General features: G+C 44.1%; 1 pseudogene across 1 annotated transcript in view; it reads right to left on the bottom strand.

Moving 5' to 3' along the window:
• The window catches only part of LOC148433692 (uridine-cytidine kinase-like 1), a 143,093-nt pseudogene that overhangs the window by 25,283 nt on the left and 95,512 nt on the right, over positions 1-22,298 (bottom strand). The window contains exons 8-12 of the transcript XR_015876866.1: positions 20,418-20,516; positions 20,188-20,282; positions 16,808-16,870; positions 15,903-16,025; positions 15,291-15,398 (exon numbers count right to left, since the gene is read on the bottom strand). The product of XR_015876866.1 is annotated as a uridine-cytidine kinase-like 1 (transcript). The remainder of the gene's footprint in view (positions 1-15,290; positions 15,399-15,902; positions 16,026-16,807; positions 16,871-20,187; positions 20,283-20,417; positions 20,517-22,298) is intronic.

The raw sequence follows: 22,298 nt of genomic DNA, 5'->3' as shown, positions 1-22,298 counted from the left end.
AGTCCACGAGGGGCCCACAGCCCGAGTAGAATAAGCATCAACAAAATCCAAAACAGAAAGGCCTTCCTATGTGTAGGCCCCTGAGATAGTCATACGAAGCCATCTAGCCAATGTTTGTTTATTGGCCGGTCATCCTTTCCTGTGAAATCCATAGAACACAAATAAGGAGTCTGATTTCCGGAAGGAACTGTTACGGACAACATAAATCCTGAGAGGCGGGACCACAGTCAGTCAATGAGGCCACACCAGCCGAGAGGACTGGTGACTGAAGTGTCGGTAAAATAAGTTCCTGAATAATATGAAACTTAAAAACCACTTTAGGAAGAGACACAGGGTGAGTGCGACTCACAACCCTGTCTTGGTGAAATATCCAGAAGAGGGAACCACATGAGAACGCTTCCAATTCCGACACTCTCCTGGCAGATGCAAACGCCATAAGAAAGAGAGCGAGACTAAACTCTAGACCATGTAAGGGCTATCAAAACTAGTGACTCAAATGAAGGCCCCAGGAGTTCACAAAGAACAGGAGTGCGGACCGGTCACTGTGCCCCAGAAACTGGTGTCCGTTGTAAGGATTACCCAGTCCGGGATCCAAAAAGAGGTGACCCTTGGTTAGATGAGATGGCCATAGCCCCCCAGATAGAAACAGACGCACCTCCAGAGAGAGCATTATCGTCTGAACAGTGATCCGATGGAGAAACCCGTTCCACCTGGAGAGGATCAGTTTTTGCAAAAGCCTGGAATGCAACTGAGCATATTCCACCCTTTCCGAAGGTAGACACCCTGGATTCCATAATCTGCATTACTGAGTGTAAGGACATTCGTCTACTGTGGAGACATCGTCGCACTCGTAGTTGAAGAGTGGAGATCTTGTTTGACGTCAGAAGGATTTTCTGATTCTGAGAACCCAACAGGCCTCCCAGATGAATCATATCCTGTGAGGGATTCAGGGAGGACTTTTTTTTTCCCAGTTGATTAACCATTCGTGCTTGTGAAGGTTAGCAATGGTTAACTGGAAATGGCTTTGAAGTACCTTGGTGATCCTGCTAAGAGCAGGAGGCCGTCCAGATGCAGGAGCAGTCGGATACCCCGAACAGGTGGGCTGTCATAAAAGCCATAAATCTGGTAAACCCCAGGGTGGATGAATGTATGTGTATGAATTAATAATTTTGAGCATACAAGTGGTCATGTTGCTTTATAATACGTATGTGTTTTATAAATGTGATTTATATATGTTTTGATTTATTTTCGCCATCACCTAATGGTAAATAATTACACCAATTCCCTTTACACTCTATGCCCTAATACTCCAATATTTCTCTGTTTTTCTTTGATTAATCTTACTCCATTACGGTATGTACTTGTGTATTGTCTGTTGAGCATAGATTACTATGTGACATTTTGAGATCTTGTGATTTGATCTCACGTGTGTTCTATGTTTACTAATTAAGTGATTCCTATATTTTAATTGATGTTCCTATTAATAGTTATATGTTATTGAGGTGTGCTCCTATACATAGGAGTCTTTTTTTGTATAGCTCTATATTGCTCCCTGGGAGCACCCTCATAACAGTAATTACTTTATCAGGAATCTACTATCTTTCTATTAGCATTTATTTGTGTGTGTGATCCTGAGAGTTACCTAAACCTCCTCTGTGTGATCCTGAGAGTTACCTAGACCTCCTCAATGTGATCCCGAGTGTTACCTAGACCTCCTCTGTGTGATCCAGAGAGTTACCTAGACCTCCTCTGTGTGATCCTGAGTTACCTAGACCTCCTCTGTGTGATCCTGAGTTACCTAGACCTCCTCTGTGTGATCCCGAGAGTTACCTAGACCTCCTCTGTGTGATCCCGAGAGTTACCTAGACCTCCTCTGTGTGATCCTGAGAGTTACCTAGACCTCCTCTGTGTGATCCTGAGAGTTACCTAGACCTCCTCTGTGTGATCCTGAGTTACCTAGACCTCCTCTGTGTGATCCTGAGTTACCTAGAGCTCCTCAGTGTGATCCCGAGAGTTACCTAGACCTCCTCTGTGTGATCCTGAGAGTTACCTAGACCTCCTCTGTGTGATCCTGAGAGTTACCTAGACCTCCTCTGTGTGATCCTGAGAGTTACCTAGATCTCCTCTGTGTGATCCTGAGAGTCACCTAGATCTCCTCTGTGTGATCCTGAGAGTTACCTAGACCTCCTCTGTGTGATCCTGAGAGTTACCTAGACCTCCTCTGTGTGACCCTGAGAGTTACCTAGATCTTGTGATTTGATCTCACGTGTGTTCTATGTTTACTAATTAAGTGATTCCTATATTTTAATTGATGTTCCTATTAATAGTTATATGTTATTGAGGTGTGCTCCTATACATAGGAGTCTTTTTTTGTATAGCTCTATATTGCTCCCTGGGAGCACCCTCATAACAGTAATTACTTTATCAGGAATCTACTATCTTTCTATTAGCATTTATTTGTGTGTGTGATCCTGAGAGTTACCTAAACCTCCTCTGTGTGATCCTGAGAGTTACCTAGACCTCCTCAATGTGATCCCGAGTGTTACCTAGACCTCCTCTGTGTGATCCAGAGAGTTACCTAGACCTCCTCTGTGTGATCCTGAGTTACCTAGACCTCCTCTGTGTGATCCTGAGTTACCTAGACCTCCTCTGTGTGATCCCGAGAGTTACCTAGACCTCCTCTGTGTGATCCCGAGAGTTACCTAGACCTCCTCTGTGTGATCCTGAGAGTTACCTAGACCTCCTCTGTGTGATCCTGAGAGTTACCTAGACCTCCTCTGTGTGATCCTGAGTTACCTAGACCTCCTCTGTGTGATCCTGAGTTACCTAGAGCTCCTCAGTGTGATCCCGAGAGTTACCTAGACCTCCTCTGTGTGATCCTGAGAGTTACCTAGACCTCCTCTGTGTGATCCTGAGAGTTACCTAGACCTCCTCTGTGTGATCCTGAGAGTTACCTAGATCTCCTCTGTGTGATCCTGAGAGTCACCTAGATCTCCTCTGTGTGATCCTGAGAGTTACCTAGACCTCCTCTGTGTGATCCTGAGAGTTACCTAGACCTCCTCTGTGTGACCCTGAGAGTTACCTAGACCTCCTCTGTGTGACCATGAGAGTTACCTAGATCTCCTCTGTGTGATCCTGAGAGTTACCTAGACCTCCTCTGTGTGACCCTGAGAGTTACCTAGACCTCCTCTGTGTGATCCTGAGAGTCACCTAGACCTCCTCTGTGTGATCCTGAGAGTCACCTAGACCTCCTCTGTGTGATCCTGAGAGTTACCTAGACCTCCTCTGTGTGACCCTGAGAGTTACCTAGACCTCCTCTGTGTGACCCTGAGAGTTACCTAGACCTCCTCTGTGTGATCCTGAGAGTCACCTAGACCTCCTCTGTGTGATCCTGAGAGTCACCTAGACCTCCTCTGTGTGATCCTGAGTTACCTAGACCTCCTCTGTGTGACCCTGAGAGTTACCTAGACCTCCTCTGTGTGTTCCTGAGAGTCACCTAGACCTCCTCTGTGTGATCCTGAGAGTCACCTAGACCTCCTCTGTGTGATCCTGAGAGTTACCTAGACCTCCTCTGTGTGATCCTGAGAGTTACCTAGACCTCCTCTGTGTGACCATGAGAGTTACCTAGACCTCCTCTGTGTGATCCTGAGTTACCTAGACCTCCTCTGTGCAGTGTATCGCCTTCACCTCTCTCCCCTTCCCTACTCCACAAAATTACAATCATTGTGGAAATATTAAGCAGCTCTGTACTGCTCCTGACTGGCGCTAGGATTAGCTGCAGGGACCCATTATCAGTGTATGCAACACACAGTTCCACCTAAAATATGGCAACGTGCAGCACACAACAGTATGTGACCAACCTCACAAATATTGACAATTATATACAGTATAGGTGAGGTCTCAGAACCACCCTAAGTACAGCTGTATTAGGGCAGATTGTAAAGAAAAGGGATAGATATACACTGACAGGTGAGAGAAAAAAGCAGAGACAGTCAGCACTAGCATAAGTCACATACAATGCAGAAATATGGTGTGTATATATATATATCTATATCTCTCTCTCTCTATATATATATATATATATATATATATATATATATATATATATATATATATATATATATATATATATATACACACACACACACACACACACATATACACACACACACACATACATGACATATTATATACTGCAAATGGCACTACAATCAACTGCCCAGATTCAGTGTCTGGGAAGGCTATAACGCTGTGACCCTAACGCGAGGTATGCAGGGGGACTGGACTCACTGTCATCCAGGAGGGAACATGGCCACAGGAGACCTCAGAAGAAGCGTGGCCCATGGAGGAGGCAGCTCAGCGACACCAGACCTTAGGCTGGAAAGGCGCACTGAGCTGAGGGAAGGAGCTGCAGTAAGAGGGAAGGCTGCCTCCCCTAGCGGGGGGGAAGGGGTGTGTATCAGCTGCCGCTACTGCCAGCGCCTCCTGTCTGTCCCCAGAGACAAGGGACTGCATATACCTGCGGGTCACCACAGCGGTGATCAGCGACCTTACCTGTTACCCGTCGGTCTGACAGCAGTCCTGGGATCCCCCTGAGTCTGTGCTAGCCGGGGCCCCCCCACTCTCAGGAGGCATACCCCACATGTCCACTAGACCACCAGGGACTTATAGTTCCCACCGAGATCCCCAGATCTGTACTGGTGTCGCGGCACCGGCGGGGTGTAGGATGTCCAATGGACAGTCCGACGCTGCCGCTCTGGAGAGTTTATAAAAGTTAAAAAAAAACTCATAAAAATTAAAAAGTAGCTTAGGGGCTGCTAATCAGCCCACCCTGCGTTAACGGTGACTCGACTCCGGCCGGGCACCAATTTAAACTGAGGTGCCTGTGGCTCGGGGGCGGGGTTATAGAGAGAGTTGATCCAGTGCATCCTGTGGACACCTTATGGACCCTGAAGAAGAAAAATTGAATATTCAGATACGCATCATGAATATCCAGGGAAACCATGAAATCTCCCGGGTCCATAGCCAAAATAATTGACCGGAGAGTTTCCATGCGGAATCTGGGAACATGGATAAACCTATTGAGGGTTTTTAGATTCAGTATAGGGCGATATGCTCCATTCAGCTTCTGGACCAGAAATAGATTTGAGTAATAACCCCTCCCTTGTTGGGACACAGGAACTATTACCCCTGCCGGTAGCAGGGAGTGAATGGCTTCCTGAAAAGCCAAGGCCATGTCCACATCTGATGGAGACTTTGTGACAAAAAACTTCTGATGGGGATGTCTCCTAAAAGTGAGGGTATACCCCTGAGAGACCCCTTCTCAGACCCAGGCATATGTAGTTGTCTGATGCTAATAATCCACAAACTGAAGAAGTCGTCCCCCCACCCTGGGATCCCCAGGGAGGCCCGCTCCATCAGGCCGAGGGCTTGTTGTCTGGCCTAGAAGCTGAACGTCTTGTCTGGTCAGACCCCTTAGTTTGTCGCTTTGACTTATGAAAATGAATTGGCCTAGAGAAAAAGACTGTCCTTTAGCTCTTTCCTGAGGACGGAAGGACTGAAAAGAAACCTGCCTAGCTCTACTATATGAGGTAGATGGCAGACCTGCTGACTGTGAAACCGCCAGAGTAGCTATTATACTATCCAGCTCTGCTCCAAAAAGTTCCTTTCCATGAAAAGGTAAGAATTCCAGCGCCCTCTCTGATCCTGTATCAGCTTTCCAGGATCCTAACCAAAGGACCCTACGAGCCACTACTGACGCTACTGATGCCCTAGAAGCTAAAGTTCCAGCATCCACTGCAGCTCCTCACAGATAGGAGGCCGCTTCCCGTATATGGGAGATATTCATCATCTGTTCTCTGGTAGCATCTGGTAGGGAATCTTCCAATGCCCCCATCCATTCTTCAACAGCCTTGGCTACCCAGGCTCCAGCTATAGCCGGACGGGTAACCGCTCCAGATGATGAGAACACTGCCTTAAGACAGACTTGAATCTTTTTATCTGTGGAAACCCTCAGAGAAGATGCTGATGGAATAGGCAATGTAGTATTTCTAATTAAATGGGTTACATGAGCATCCACAGTAGGAGGTACCTCCCGCTTAGTACATACAGAAGGTGGGAATGGGTACAATGATTTTATCCTCCTATCTACTGTACATAAAACCGTTTATCAGGGTTACCCCATGCCTCCGCAATAAGCTCAGTGAGATGTTCAGACATGGGGAACTCCATTTTGACCACCTGTCGGTGGTGATTAAACATTGGAGGCTTCTTACTATGAGCTGGTTCATCATCATGAATATCTAGGACTGATTTAATCACTATGTTGGGCAGACTGAGATAAAGACAACTTACGTTTAGGTGCTTTAGTCACTGCTGGTCTGTTATCAACATAAGCTGGCGCCATACTCTGACTAGAATGGCCATCATCATCCGTTATAGAGGAATGCCCATGAGGTGAAAACATATGTGTACACAAAGGAGACATCAATCATCTGAGTAGCCAAACAACCCACCACCTGCATCATAACCTGGGACAAAGAGGAAAGTCCTCACAGCAGGTAACCCGGCTCTTTATAACAGACAGCACACAGACCCTCCTTCTGTCCTGTGAGGACACATACCTCGTCCTACAGGAGATACATGAGACCAGCACAGGCCTCTCCCTCCTGTTTCCCTTTAGCTTTTGACATATTAAAAGTAAAAGCACAATCACAAAGTTATATGTGACAGCTGTAATACAATCTCAATGAATGTGAAGCACTCAGAGAAAAATTACAGTGAGAGTTATAATAGTCAGATAGGAATAAAAAAGCAGTATTACTCTGCAGCTAGCAACAGCCACATACACTGCACATGTCATACAATTACAGTCACATACAATGTACATGTCATACAATTAGTCCCATACAGTGCACATGTCATACAATTAGTCCCATACAGTGCACATGTCATACAATTAGTCCCATACAGTGCACATGTCATACAATTAGTCCCATACAGTGCACATGTCATACAATTAGTCCCATACACTGCACATGTCAAACAATTACAGTCACATACACTGCACATGTCATACAATTACAGTCACATACAGTGCACGTCATACAATTACAGCCACATACACTGCACATGTCATACAATTAGAGCCACATACAGTGCACATGTCATACAATTACAGTCACATACAGTGCACATGTCATACAATTACAGTCACATACAGTGCACATGTCATACAATTACAGTCACATACAGTGCACATGTCAAACAATTACAGCCACATACAGTGCACATGTCATACAATTACAGCCACATACAGTGCACATGTAATATAATTACAGCCACATACAGTGCACATGTCATACAATTACAGTCATACAGTACACATGTCATACAATTACAGTCACATACAGTGTACATGTCATACAATTAGTCCCATACAGTGCACATGTCATACAATTAGTCCCATACACTGCACATGTCATACAATTAGTCCCATACAGTGCACATGTCATACAATTAGTCCCATACACTGCACATGTCAAACAATTACAGCCACATACAGTGCACATGTCATACAATTACAGTCACATACAGTGCACGTCATACAATTACAGCCACATACAGTGCACATGTCATACAGTTACAGTCACATACACTGCACATGTCATACAATTACAGTCACATACAGTGCACGTCATACAATTACAGCCACATACACTGCACATGTCATACAATTACAGTCACATACACTGCACATGTAATATAATTACAGCCACATACAGTGCACATGTCATACAATTACAGCCACATACAGTGCACGTCATACAATTACAGCCACATACACTGCACATGTCATACAATTACAGCCACATACAGTGCACATGTAATATAATTACAGCCACATACAGTGCACATGTCATACAATTACAGTCACATACAGTGCACATGTCATACAATTAGTCCCATACAGTGCACATGTCATACAATTAGTCCCATACACTGTACATGTCATACAATTAGTCCCATACAGTGCACATGTCATACAATTAGTCCCATACAGTGCACATGTCATACAATTAGTCCCATACACTGCACATGTCAAACAATTACAGCCACATACAGTGCACATGTCATACAATTACAGTCACATACAGTGCACGTCATACAATTACAGCCACATACAGTGCACATGTCATACAGTTACAGTCACATACACTGCACATGTCATACAATTACAGTCACATACAGTGCACGTCATACAATTACAGCCACATACACTGCACATGTCATACAATTACAGTCACATACACTGCACATGTAATATAATTACAGCCACATACAGTGCACATGTCATACAATTACAGTCACATACAGTGCACATGTCATACAATTACAGCCACATACACTGCACATGTCATACAATTACAGCCACATACAGTGCACATGTAATATAATTACAGTCACATACAGTGCACATGTCAAACAATTACAGTCATACAGTGCACATGTCATACAATTACTGTCACATACACTGCACATGTCATACAATTAGTCCCATACACTGCACATGTCATACAATTACAGCCACATACAGTGCACATGTCATACAATTACAGTCACATACAGTGCACATGTCATATAATTAGTCACATACAGTGCACATGTCATATAATTACAGTCACATACACTGCACATGTCATATAATTACAGTCACATACAGTGCACATGTCATATAACTACAGTCACATACAGTGCACATGTCATATAACTACAGCCACATACACTGCACATGTAATACAATTACAGCCACATACAGTGCACATGTAATACAATTACAGCCACATACAGTGCACATGTCATACAATTACAGTCACATACAGTGCACATGTCATACAATTACAGCCACATATACTGCTCATGTCATACAATTACCGTCACATACACTGCACATGTTATACAATTACAGTCACATACACTGCACAAGTCATACAATTACAGGCACATACACTGCCCATGTCATATAATTACAGTCACATACACTGCACATGTCATATAATTACAGTCACATACAGTGCACATGTCATAATTACAGTCACATACAGTGCACATGTCATAATTACAGTCACATACAGTGCACATGTCATATAACTACAGCCACATACACTGCCCATGTCATATAACTACAGCCACATACACTGCCCATGTCATACAATTACAGTCACATACACTGCCCATGTCATACAATTACAGTCACATACACTGCCCATGTCATACAATTACAGTCACATACACTGCACATGTCATACAATTACAGTCACATACAGTGCACATGTCATACAATTACAGTCACATACAGTGCACATGTCATATAACTACAGTCACATACAGTGCACATGTCATATAACTACAGCCACATACACTGCACATGTAATACAATTACAGCCACATACAGTGCACATGTAATACAATTACAGCCACATACAGTGCACATGTCATCCAATTACAGTCACATACACTGCACATGTCATCCAATTACAGTCACATACACTGCACATGTCATCCAATTACAGTCACATACACTGCACATGTCATAGAATTACAGTCACATACAGTGCACATGTCATACAATTACAGTCACATACAGTGCACATGTCATAGAATTACAGTCACATACACTGCACATGTCATAGAATTAGTCACATACAGTGCACATGTCATATAATTAGTCACATACAGTGCACATGTCATATAATTAGTCACATACAGTGCACATGTCATAATTACAGTCACATACACTGCACATGTCATATAATTACAGTCACATACAGTGCACATGTCATAATTACAGTCACATACAGTGCCCATGTCATATAATTACAGTCACATACAGTGCACATGTCATATAATTACAGTCACATACAGTGCACATGTCATATAACTACAGTCACATACAGTGCACATGTCATATAACTACAGCCACATACACTGCACATGTCATACAATTACAGTCACATACACTGCACATGTCATACAATTACAGTCACATACACTGCACATGTCATACAATTACAGTCACACACACTGCACATGTAATATAATTACAGTCACACACACTGCACATGTCATACAATTACAGTCACATACACTGCACATGTCATATAATTACAGTCACATACAGTGCACATGTCATATAATTAGTCACATACAGTGCACATGTCATATAATTACAGTCACATACACTGCACATGTCATATAATTACAGTCACATACAGTGCACATGTCATATAATTACAGTCACATACAGTGCACATGTCATATAACTACAGTCACATACAGTGCACATGTCATATAACTACAGCCACATACACTGCACATGTAATACAATTACAGCCACATACAGTGCACATGTAATACAATTACAGCCACATACAGTGCACATGTCATACAATTACAGTCACATACAGTGCACATGTCATACAATTACAGCCACATATACTGCTCATGTCATACAATTACCGTCACATACACTGCACATGTTATACAATTACAGTCACATACACTGCACAAGTCATACAATTACAGGCACATACACTGCCCATGTCATATAATTACAGTCACATACACTGCACATGTCATATAATTACAGTCACATACAGTGCACATGTCATAATTACAGTCACATACAGTGCACATGTCATAATTACAGTCACATACAGTGCACATGTCATATAACTACAGCCACATACACTGCCCATGTCATATAACTACAGCCACATACACTGCCCATGTCATACAATTACAGTCACATACACTGCCCATGTCATACAATTACAGTCACATACACTGCCCATGTCATACAATTACAGTCACATACACTGCACATGTCATACAATTACAGTCACATACAGTGCACATGTCATACAATTACAGTCACATACAGTGCACATGTCATATAACTACAGTCACATACAGTGCACATGTCATATAACTACAGCCACATACACTGCACATGTAATACAATTACAGCCACATACAGTGCACATGTAATACAATTACAGCCACATACAGTGCACATGTCATCCAATTACAGTCACATACACTGCACATGTCATCCAATTACAGTCACATACACTGCACATGTCATCCAATTACAGTCACATACACTGCACATGTCATACAATTACAGTCACATACAGTGCACATGTCATACAATTACAGTCACATACACTGCACATGTCATAGAATTAGTCACATACAGTGCACATGTCATAGAATTAGTCACATACAGTGCACATGTCATATAATTAGTCACATACAGTGCACATGTCATATAATTAGTCACATACAGTGCACATGTCATAATTACAGTCACATACACTGCACATGTCATATAATTACAGTCACATACAGTGCACATGTCATAATTACAGTCACATACAGTGCACATGTCATATAATTACAGTCACATACAGTGCACATGTCATATAATTACAGTCACATACAGTGCACATGTCATATAACTACAGTCACATACAGTGCACATGTCATATAACTACAGCCACACACACTGCACATGTCATACAATTACAGTCACACACACTGCACATGTTATATAATTACAGTCACACACACTGCACATGTAATATAATTACAGTCACACACACTGCACATGTCATACAATTACAGTCACACACACTGCACATGTCATATAATTACAGTCACACACACTGCACATGTCATATAATTACAGTCACACACACTGCACATGTCATATAATTAGTCACACACACTGCACATGTAATATAATTACAGTCACACATACACTGCACATGTAATATAATTACAGTCACATACACTGTCCATGTAATATAATTACAGTCACATACACTGCACATGTAATATAATTACAGTCACATACACTGCACATGTCATACAATTACAGTCACATACACTGCACATGTCATACAATTACAGTCACATACACTGCCCATGTCATACAATTACAGTCACATACTCTGCCCATGTCATACAATTACAGCCACATACAGTGCACATGTCATATAATTACAGCCACATACAGTGCACATGTCATACAATTACAGTCACATACAGTGCACATGTCATACAATTACAGTCACATACAGTGCACATGTCATACAATTACAGTCACATACAGTGCACATGTCATACAATTACAGTCACATACAGTGCACATGTCATACAATGACAGTCACATACAGTGCACATGTCATACAATTACAGTCACATACACTGCACATGTCATAATTACAGTCACATACAGTGCACATGTCATAATTACAGTCACATACAGTGCACATGTCATATAATTACAGTCACATACACTGCACATGTAATATAATTACAGTCACATACACTGCACATGTAATATAATTACAGTCACATACACTGCACATGTAATATAATTACAGTCACATACACTGCACATGTAATATAATTACAATGGGCTCTAATTCAGCTACAGCAATGTAAAGTAATGGTAGGACATAGAGCACCGTATACCTTAACCAAGGGAGAGGTATACAGGGAGACTGACCCAGACCCTCCGGAGACCAACAGCTACCGGGCGCACTAAGCGCGGAATGTGAGCGTCTCATACACGTGGGGGTAGGCGGAGCAACCCAGACGTGCAAAACCCTTCACAGAAAATGCATCTAGGTCGGGGGAGCGCCTACCTCCCCTAAGCTCCGCTAACCAGCCGGGTACGCTGGCCTTGTGGCAGAATATACGCATCTGCTGCCGATCCCCGGCGCCAGACAATACGGTCCCAGTTGGTGTAGTAAGGACACGGACAATCCCTGGTACTTACAGTAGCGACTTCCGGTGCATCTCTGACACCAGAAGTGAGGACTGCGGCGGGCGATTCTCTGTAAGTGAGGAATCGCCTTACCTGACATCGCCGAGCATCCGGTGCAGTCCAGGTCACAGCATTGCTGCTAGCTAAGCTCAGCCGCGACCCGCCAAAATCACCAGCACAATTACTGATGTTACGGCCCAGCGGAGGTAGATGGAGTCACAGTACATGAGTCCTAATACAGACGCTTAGCGCTGCCAACTCAGAAAACATAAAATAAAACATAAAATAAAAGCTTAGGACTGTCTGAGCAGTACCGTTACAAAGGTGCCTCTGATCCTGCCAGACCAAACAAACAACTGAAGGCCTATGGCTGGGGGCGGGGTATATATGGAGGAGGACCCGAGGCATTCTGAGAGCCAAAGCTTTAACTGTTTGGTGCCTGGTCTTCCAACCATAATATCCCCATGGTATCCCTGTGGATCCCTATGTACCCCGATGCAGAAATGTATAATATTTTCTTTATATTTTTCTTAGAATTTTTAGTCAAAACTCTGGAGTATACTAAGGACAGGAAAGACTCTGCCTCACCTGACCGCACATGACTGGTGCCCATACCTCTGGACACTAGGTGTAAAAAGACCTTTACCTATGGACAGATATTATATTGGGGTATAGATGTACTTTTTTTTATTCCATAATTTCTCCTAGTTTGAGTCAGAGAACATGGAACTCACCCAATGTAATAGAGTGAGAGAATTGAAACTCGCCCAATGTAATAGAGTCAGAGAACATGGAAACTCACCCAATGTAATAAGAGTCAGAGAACACGGAAACTCGCCCAATGTAATAGAGTCAGAAAACATGGAAACTCGCCCAATGTAATAGAGTCAGAGAACATGGAAACTCACCCAATGTAATAGAGTTAGAGAACATGGAATCTCGCCCAATGTAATAGAGTCAGAGAACATGGAAACTCACCCAATGTAATAGAGTCAGAGAACATGGAAACTCACCCAATGTAATAGAGTCAGAGAACATGGAATCTCGCCCAATGTAATAGAGTCAGAGAACATGGAAACTCACCCAATGTAATAGAGTCAGAGAACATGGAAACTCACCCAATGTAATAGAGTCAGAGAACATGGAATCTCGCCCAATGTAATAGAGTCAGAGAACATGGAAACTCACCCAATGTAATAGAGTTAGAGAACATGGAATCTCGCCCAATGTAATAGAGTCAGAGAACATGGAAACTCGCCCAATGTAATAGAGTCAGAGAACATGGAAACTCACCCAATGTAATAGAGTTAGAGAACATGGAATCTCGCCCAATGTAATAGAGTCAGAGAACATGGAAACTCACCCAATGTAATAGAGTCAGAGAACATGGAATCTCGCCCAATGTAATAGAGTCAGAGAACATGGAAACTCACCCAATGTAATAGAGTTAGAGAGCAGGGAATCTCGCCCAATGTAATAGAGTCTGAGAACATGGAAACTCAGCCAATGTAATAGAGTCTGAGAACATGGAAACTCTCCCAATGTAATAGAGTCAGAGAACATGGAAACTCGGCCAATGTAATAGAGTCAGAGAACATGGAAACTCACCCAATGTAATAGAGTCTGAGAACATGGAAACTCGGCCAATGTAATAGAGTCTGAGAACATGGAAACTCAGCCAATGTAATAGAGTCTGAGAACATGGAAACTCTCCCAATGTAATAGAGTCAGAGAACATGGAAACTCGGCCAATGTAATAGAGTCAGAGAACATGGAAACTCGGCCAATGTAATAGAGTCTGAGAACATGGAAACTCTCCCAATGTAATAGAGTCTGAGAACATGGAAACTTGCATTTTTTTAAACTCAACAAAAACTCACGATTTAAACCCTCATCCAGATGTATTTCCCATTTTGAAGATACAATTCGACCAATGTGAGAGGTTACTGCTCGCCCCTATTACATGTGACCCCACTGTGTCATTGCACAAAATATATAGCAAAGGGATTGTTTAAGGAGATACATTAAAAGTACTGAACAGGCAGAGATAGTCCTCTTGTAGCAGATGATCCCAAAATAAAACTTTGGGAATTTATTAACATCAATATGAACTATTTTCTATTTACATTTTAAAACTTGGAGAAAAGTTATGTTATGTATCATATGAAAGCCCAGAAAAGAGGTTTAAAATGAGACCTTGCCCAACTCTCTAGCTCAGTCCCTGTAGGGGAGCTGCAAATGCCACGTAAAGATGGTTAGTAGATAATTTTTGCAGCATTAAAGGCAAATAACTTCCAAAGCAAAGACCTAGATGTATCTGCCCCATTTCATGCACTCTGAAGGGGTCAGTCTGGGGTCCTGCGTTGATTTGCTGTGGAGTTACCCCTGGGCATTGTCTGTAATTACTATTCCATGCGACACGTGTACCTCACACACACAGCACGGTACCCACCAGCAGAACCCGGATCGCCATCATAGCCGCAGCGCCCGTAGACACAGTACTGTCCATGAGGATAACGTAATCCTCGCTGATCTCCTTCGGCAACCGCAAGTAGTGGAGCTACGGAGAGAAGAAAGAGGGAGAGAGATGATACATAGTGCTGGGACCATAGTATGAGACACACACGCGTGACGCTAGGGCGCGACTGTTCCGAGCCGTGAACGCTAGGGGGAGACTGTTCCGAGCCGTGAACGCTAGGGGGAGACTGTCCCGAGCCGTGAACGCTAGGGGGAGACTGTCCCGAGCCGTGAACGCTAGGGGGAGACTGTCCCGAGCCGTGAACGCTAGGGGGAGACTGTCCCGAGCCGTGAACGCTAGGGGGAGACTGCCCCGAGCCGTGAACGCTAGGGGGAGACTGCCCCGAGCCGTGAACGCTAGGGGGAGACTGTCCCGAGCCGTGAACGCTAGGGGGAGACTGTTCCGAGCCGTGAACGCTAGGGGGAGACTGTCCCGAGCCGTGAATGCTAGGAGGAGACTGTTCCGAGCCGTGACGCTCGAGGTGAAGGCTTATAAGAACAAGGATGGGCCTAGTAGCAGCCGCCATTGAGTATATACTGCTCCCACCTCCGGCTCCCCGGTGTTGTGGTTGGTCTGTATCAGAATCTTTCCCAGTCGGATGTCTTTACACACTGCTGTAAGAGCCTGCTCCATCGTCTCCCCGGCACGAAGAATGGAGACTCCGGTGATCTACAATCATAGGACATGACTGGTGACTACGCAGCACAAAAACGGTAACGGCAGAAGTTAAAAATGATGGAGTCTGTGCGCTAATAACAATGATAGATTAGTATATCAGTATAATAGGAAAATGATTAACAAGTGCGATGTATAAGGTGTATAACACATGGTGCCAGTGATATATATACCGGGTGTAGTAAGTGTGACCAGGATGAGAGGACAGGAGACCAGTGACTGGCTGATCACAGGTGTAACAGGACAGATAGGTATTGTGATGTACAGATACAGGTATCACATCTGTACATACTGTGTAATATATACTGTGTGTATAAGGTGTATAACATATGGCTTCCAAAAAAGTGAATTATACTTTAGGAGCTGTATTATATAATGGGTATAGGGGCTTTATCATGTGATTGGTATAGGGGGCTATAGGGGCTGTGTTATAGAGCAGGGGGCCCTCCAGCTGGAATTACACAGTGTGGCAGGGCTTGCTGGTATCTGTAGTTTTATAGTAGATGGATGCCGCATGTTGAATACATATGCTAAAGAGGTCATGTTATATGCTGTTATATGTTAGCCCATATAAAAGAAAGGTGAATCAGTGACAGCCGGCTGTATACTGTGTGTGATATTATAATAATTACCAGACATATATTTTATCTATTCAAAATAACTTGGGACATTATGCAAAACAAAATTTTCCATGAAGCCAGGAAACACCTTGTATGTAATAATTATATTTATAAACACGTAGCTCTAATAGCGATAAGATTAATCCCTGTACTTACCCTCTGCCGATGGAACCTTCTCCCCTGATACAGCGTCCCCTGAGGGGTCTCCACAGTCACCGGCTGATACAGGAAAATCAGTAGACCGTGAGTTAGTGACACATGTATGATACATGTACTACACAGAAAGGCAGGATGAGTGCACACGCCATCTGCAGATAATGCACACATGCAAAGAGCTCGCTCACACAGCACATAATATATTATAACAGTCACTGCACACTAATACTGAGAGGGAGGAAGGAGAGCGCTCACTCACACAGTACATAATATATTATACAGTCACTGCACACTAATACTGAGAGGGAGGAAGGAGAGCGCTCACTCACACAGTACATAATATATTATACAGTCACTGCACACTAATACTGAGAGGGAGGAAGGAGAGCGCTCACTCACACAGTACATAATATATTATACAGTCACTGCACACTAATACTGAGAGGGAGGAAGGAGAGCGCTCACTCACACAGTACATAATATATTATACAGTCACTGCACACTAATACTGAGAGGGAGGAAGGAGAGCGCTCACTCACACAGCACATAATATATTATACAGTCACTGCACACTAATACTGAGAGGGAGGAAGGAGAGCGCTCAGTCACACAGCACATAATATATTATACAGTCACTGCACACTAATACTGAGAGGGAGGAAGGAGAGCGCTCAGTCACACAGCACATAATATATTATACAGTCACTGCACACTAATACTGAGAGGGAGGAAGGAGAGCGCTCAGTCACACAGCACATAATATATTATACAGTCACTGCACACTAATACTGAGAGGGAGGAAGGAGAGCGCTCAGTCACACAGCACATAATATATTATACAGTCACTGCACACTAATACTGAGAGGGAGGAAGGAGAGCGCTCACTCACACAGCACATAATATATTATACAGTCACTGCACACTAATACTGAGAGGGAGGAAGGAGAGCGCTCAGTCACACAGCACATAATATATTATACAGTCACTGCACACTAATACTGAGAGGGAGGAAGGAGAGCGCTCACGTCACACAGCACATAATATATTATACAGTCACTGCACACTAATACTGAGAGGGAGGAAGGAGAGCGCTCGCTCACACAGCACATAATATATTATACAGTCACTGCACACTAATACTGAGAGGGAGGAAGGAGAGCGCTCAGTCACACAGCACATAATATATTATACAGTCACTGCACACTAATACTGAGAGGGAGGAAGGAGAGCGCTCAGTCACACAGCACATAATATATTATACAGTCACTGCACACTAATACTGAGAGGGAGGAAGGAGAGCGCTCAGTCACACAGCACATAATATATTATACAGACACTGCACACTAATACTGAGAGGGAGGAAGGAGAGCGCTCGCTCACACAGCACATAATATATTATACAGTCACTGCACACTAATACTGAGAGGGAGGAAGGAGAGCGCTCAGTCACACAGCACATAATATATTATACAGTCACTGCACACTAATACTGAGAGGGAGGAAGGAGAGCGCTCAGTCACACAGCACATAATATATTATACAGTCACTGCACACTAATACTGAGAGGGAGGAAGGAGAGCGCTCAGTCACACAGCACATAATATATTATACAGTCACTGCACACTAAAACTGAGAGGGAGGAAGAAGAGCGCTCGCTCACACAGCACATAATATATTATACAGTCACTGCACACTAATACTGAGAGGGGAGGAAGGAGAGCGCTCGCTCACACATAACATAATATATTATACAGTCACTGCACACTAATACTGAGAGGGAAGAAGGAGAGCGCTCACGTCACACAGCACATAATATATTATACAGTCACTGCACACTAATACTTGAGAGGGAGGAAGGAGAGCGCTCACTCACACAGCACATAATATATTATACAGTCACTGCACACTAATACTGAGAGGGAGGAAGGAGAGCGCTCAGTCACACAGCACATAATATATTATACAGTCACTGCACTAATACTGAGAGGGAAGAAGGAGAGCGCTCAGTCACACAGCACATAATTATATTATACAGTCACTGCACACTAATACTGAGAGGGAGGAAGGAGAGCGCTCACTCACACAGCACATAATATATTATACAGTCACTGCACACTAATACTGAGAGGGAGGAAGGAGAGCGCTCACTCACACAGCACATAATATATTATACAGTCACTGCACACTAATACTGAGAGGGAGGAAGGAGAGCGCTCAGTCACACAGCACATAATATATTATACAGTCACTGCACACTAATACTGAGAGGGAGGAAGGAGAGCGCTCAGTCACACAGCACATAATATATTATACAGTCACTGCACACTAATACTGAGAGGGAGGAAGGAGAGCGCTCACTCACACAGCACATAATATATTATACAGTCACTGCACACTAATACTGAGAGGGAGGAAGGAGAGCGCTCAGTCACACAGCACATAATATATTATACAGTCACTGCACACTAATACTGAGAGGGAGGAAGGAGAGCGCTCAGTCACACAGCACATAATATATTATACAGTCACTGCACACTAATACTGAGAGGGAGGAAGGAGAGCGCTCAGTCACACAGCACATAATATATTATACAGTCACTGCACACTAATACTGAGAGGGAGGAAGGAGAGCGCTCGCTCACACATAACATAATATATTATACAGTCACTGCACACTAATACTGAGAGGGAGGAAGGAGAGCGCTCAGTCACACAGCACATAATATATTATACAGTCACTGCACACTAATACTGAGAGGGAAGAAGGAGAGCGCTCGCTCACACAGCACATAATATATTATACAGTCACTGCACACTAATACTGAGAGGGAAGAAGGAGAGCGCTCACTCACACAGCACATAATATATTATACAGTCACTGCACACTAATACTGAGAGGGAGGAAGGAGAGCGCTCACTCACACAGCACATAATATATTATACAGTCACTGCACACTAATACTGAGAGGGAGGAAGGAGAGCGCTCGCTCACACATAACATAATATATTATACAGTCACTGCACACTAATACTGAGAGGGAAGAAGGAGAGCGCTCACTCACACAGCACATAATATATTATACAGTCACTGCACACTAATACTGAGAGGGAGGAAGGAGAGCGCTCACTCACACAGCACATAATATATTATACAGTCACTGCACACTAATACTGAGAGGGAGGAAGGAGAGCGCTCAGTCACACAGCACATAATATATTATACAGTCACTGCACACTAATACTGAGAGGGAGGAAGGAGAGCGCTCAGTCACACAGCACATAATATATTATACAGTCACTGCACACTAATACTGAGAGGGAAGAAGGAGAGCGCTCGCTCACACAGCACATAATATATTATACAGTCACTGCACACTTACATTCAGTGGGAGGAAGGAGAGCGCATGCTCAATCAGAAGTCGCATGAGGACGCTTTGAGTAAAAGATGAACTCGTCTCGATTGGTGTCCTTGTTCCTAGAGGAAGCCAGAACATTGAAATAACCAGCGGTAATACAGAGGGAGAGGTGTGTGTGCAGGGGGTCACTTAATAATAGTGTCACCAGTGGTAATACAGAGGGAGAGGTTGTGCGTCTGTGCGGGGGGTCTCACCTGATAATAGTGTGCATTCCGCGCACCTGTGGGGTACTCTGCAGGACACTCAGTGTGGTAGGAAGCGGTTGTCCTTGATGAGCTGAGGCCAAAGCCGCTCTGACAACAGAAGACACAGATCAAATTGGTTGGAATAAACAGTAACCAGGCTCAGACATGAAACAAACATCACCCTGCCGTGGGAGGGTCCTAGTACATTCTGTTAATATAACCCTGCAGTGGGAGGGGACACTAGAACTGGTTACACAGTAAGTAGAACAACGTTCTGCTATCTTTATAGCTTGGACAATGGAAGCAGATAGTGGGCTGCTGGGGTTACATCCCAGCTAACTGTGCACCATAAGAGTCCCCTCGTGTATCACAAGAAGTGATGTGGTTTGAGTTAGATGTTGGATGACAGAAGAGGTGTAGGACAGGAGCCAGGGTTACACCACGCAGCATGCCAGAACATCGCAATTAATTCTACCAAACCATCTCTGACCACACTTCAACCGTGCCACCATACCTGAGCCTTCTCTATACTGCCCTCATTCCAACCGTGCTACCATACCTGAGCCTTCTCTATACTGCCTCATTCCAACCATGCAACCATACCTGAGCCTTCTCTATAGTGCCCTCATTCCAACCGTGCCACCATACTGCCCTCATTCCAATCGCGCCACCATACCTGAGCCTTCTTTATACTGCTCTCATTCTAACCGTGCCACCATACCTATACCTGCGCCTTCTCTATACTGCCCTCATTCCAACCGTGCCACCATACTGCCCTCATTCCAATCGCGCCACCATACCTGAGCCTTCTCTATACTGCCCTCATTCCAACTGTGCCACCATACCTAAGCCTTCTCGATACTGCCCTCATTCCAACCGTGCCGCCATACCTGAGCCTTCTCTATACTGCCCCCATTCCAATCGTGCCACCATACCTGAGCCTTCTCTATACTGCCCTCATTCCAGCCGTGCCACCATACCTGAGCTTCTCTCTACTGCCTTCATTCCAAACATGCCACCATACCTGAGCCTTCTCTATACTGCCTCATTCCAACCATGCAACCATACCTGAGCCTTCTCTATACTGCCCTCATTCCAACCGTGCCACCATACCTGAGCCTTCTTTATACTGCTCTCATTCTAACCGTGCCACCATACCTGAGCCTTCTCTATACTGCCTCATTCCAACTGTGCCACCATACCTGAGCCTTCTCGATACTGCCCTCATTCTCCAATCGTGCCACCATACCTGAGCCTTCTCTATACTGCCCTCATTCCAGCCGTGCCACCATACCCGAGCCTTCTCTATACTGCCTTCATTCCAACCATGCCACCATACCTGCGCCTTCTCTATACTGCACTCATTCCAACCGTGCCACCATACCTGAGCCTTCTCTATACTGCCTTCATTCCAACCATGCCACCATACCTGCGCCTTCTCTATACTGCACTCATTCCAACCGTGCAACCATACCAGAGCCTTCTCTATACTGCCCTCATTCCAACTGTGCCACCATACCTGAGCCTTCTCTATACTGCCCTCATTCCAACCGTGCCGCCATACCTGAGCCTTCTCTATACTGCCCCCCATTCCAATCGTGCCACCATACCTGAGCCTTCTCTATACTGCCCTCATTCCAGCCGTGCCACCATACCTGAGCCTTCTCTATACTGCCTTCATTCCAACCATGCCACCATACCTGCGCCTTCTCTATACTGCACTCATTCCAACCATGCCACCATACCTGAGCCTTCTCTATACAGCCTTCATTCCAACCATGCCACCTTACCTGCGCCTTCTCTATACTGCCCTCATTCCAACCGTGCCACCATACCTGAGCCTTCTCTATAATGCCCTCATTCCAATCGTGCCACCATACCTGAGCCTTC

This window comes from Taudactylus pleione, unplaced genomic scaffold (assembly GCF_031769625.1).
Source record: "Taudactylus pleione unplaced genomic scaffold, aTauple2 ptg002170l, whole genome shotgun sequence".
Taxonomy (NCBI): domain Eukaryota; kingdom Metazoa; phylum Chordata; class Amphibia; order Anura; family Myobatrachidae; genus Taudactylus; species Taudactylus pleione.
The sequence above is the reverse complement of the archived record's forward strand: the minus strand, read 5'-3'. Positions and strand labels throughout refer to the sequence as shown.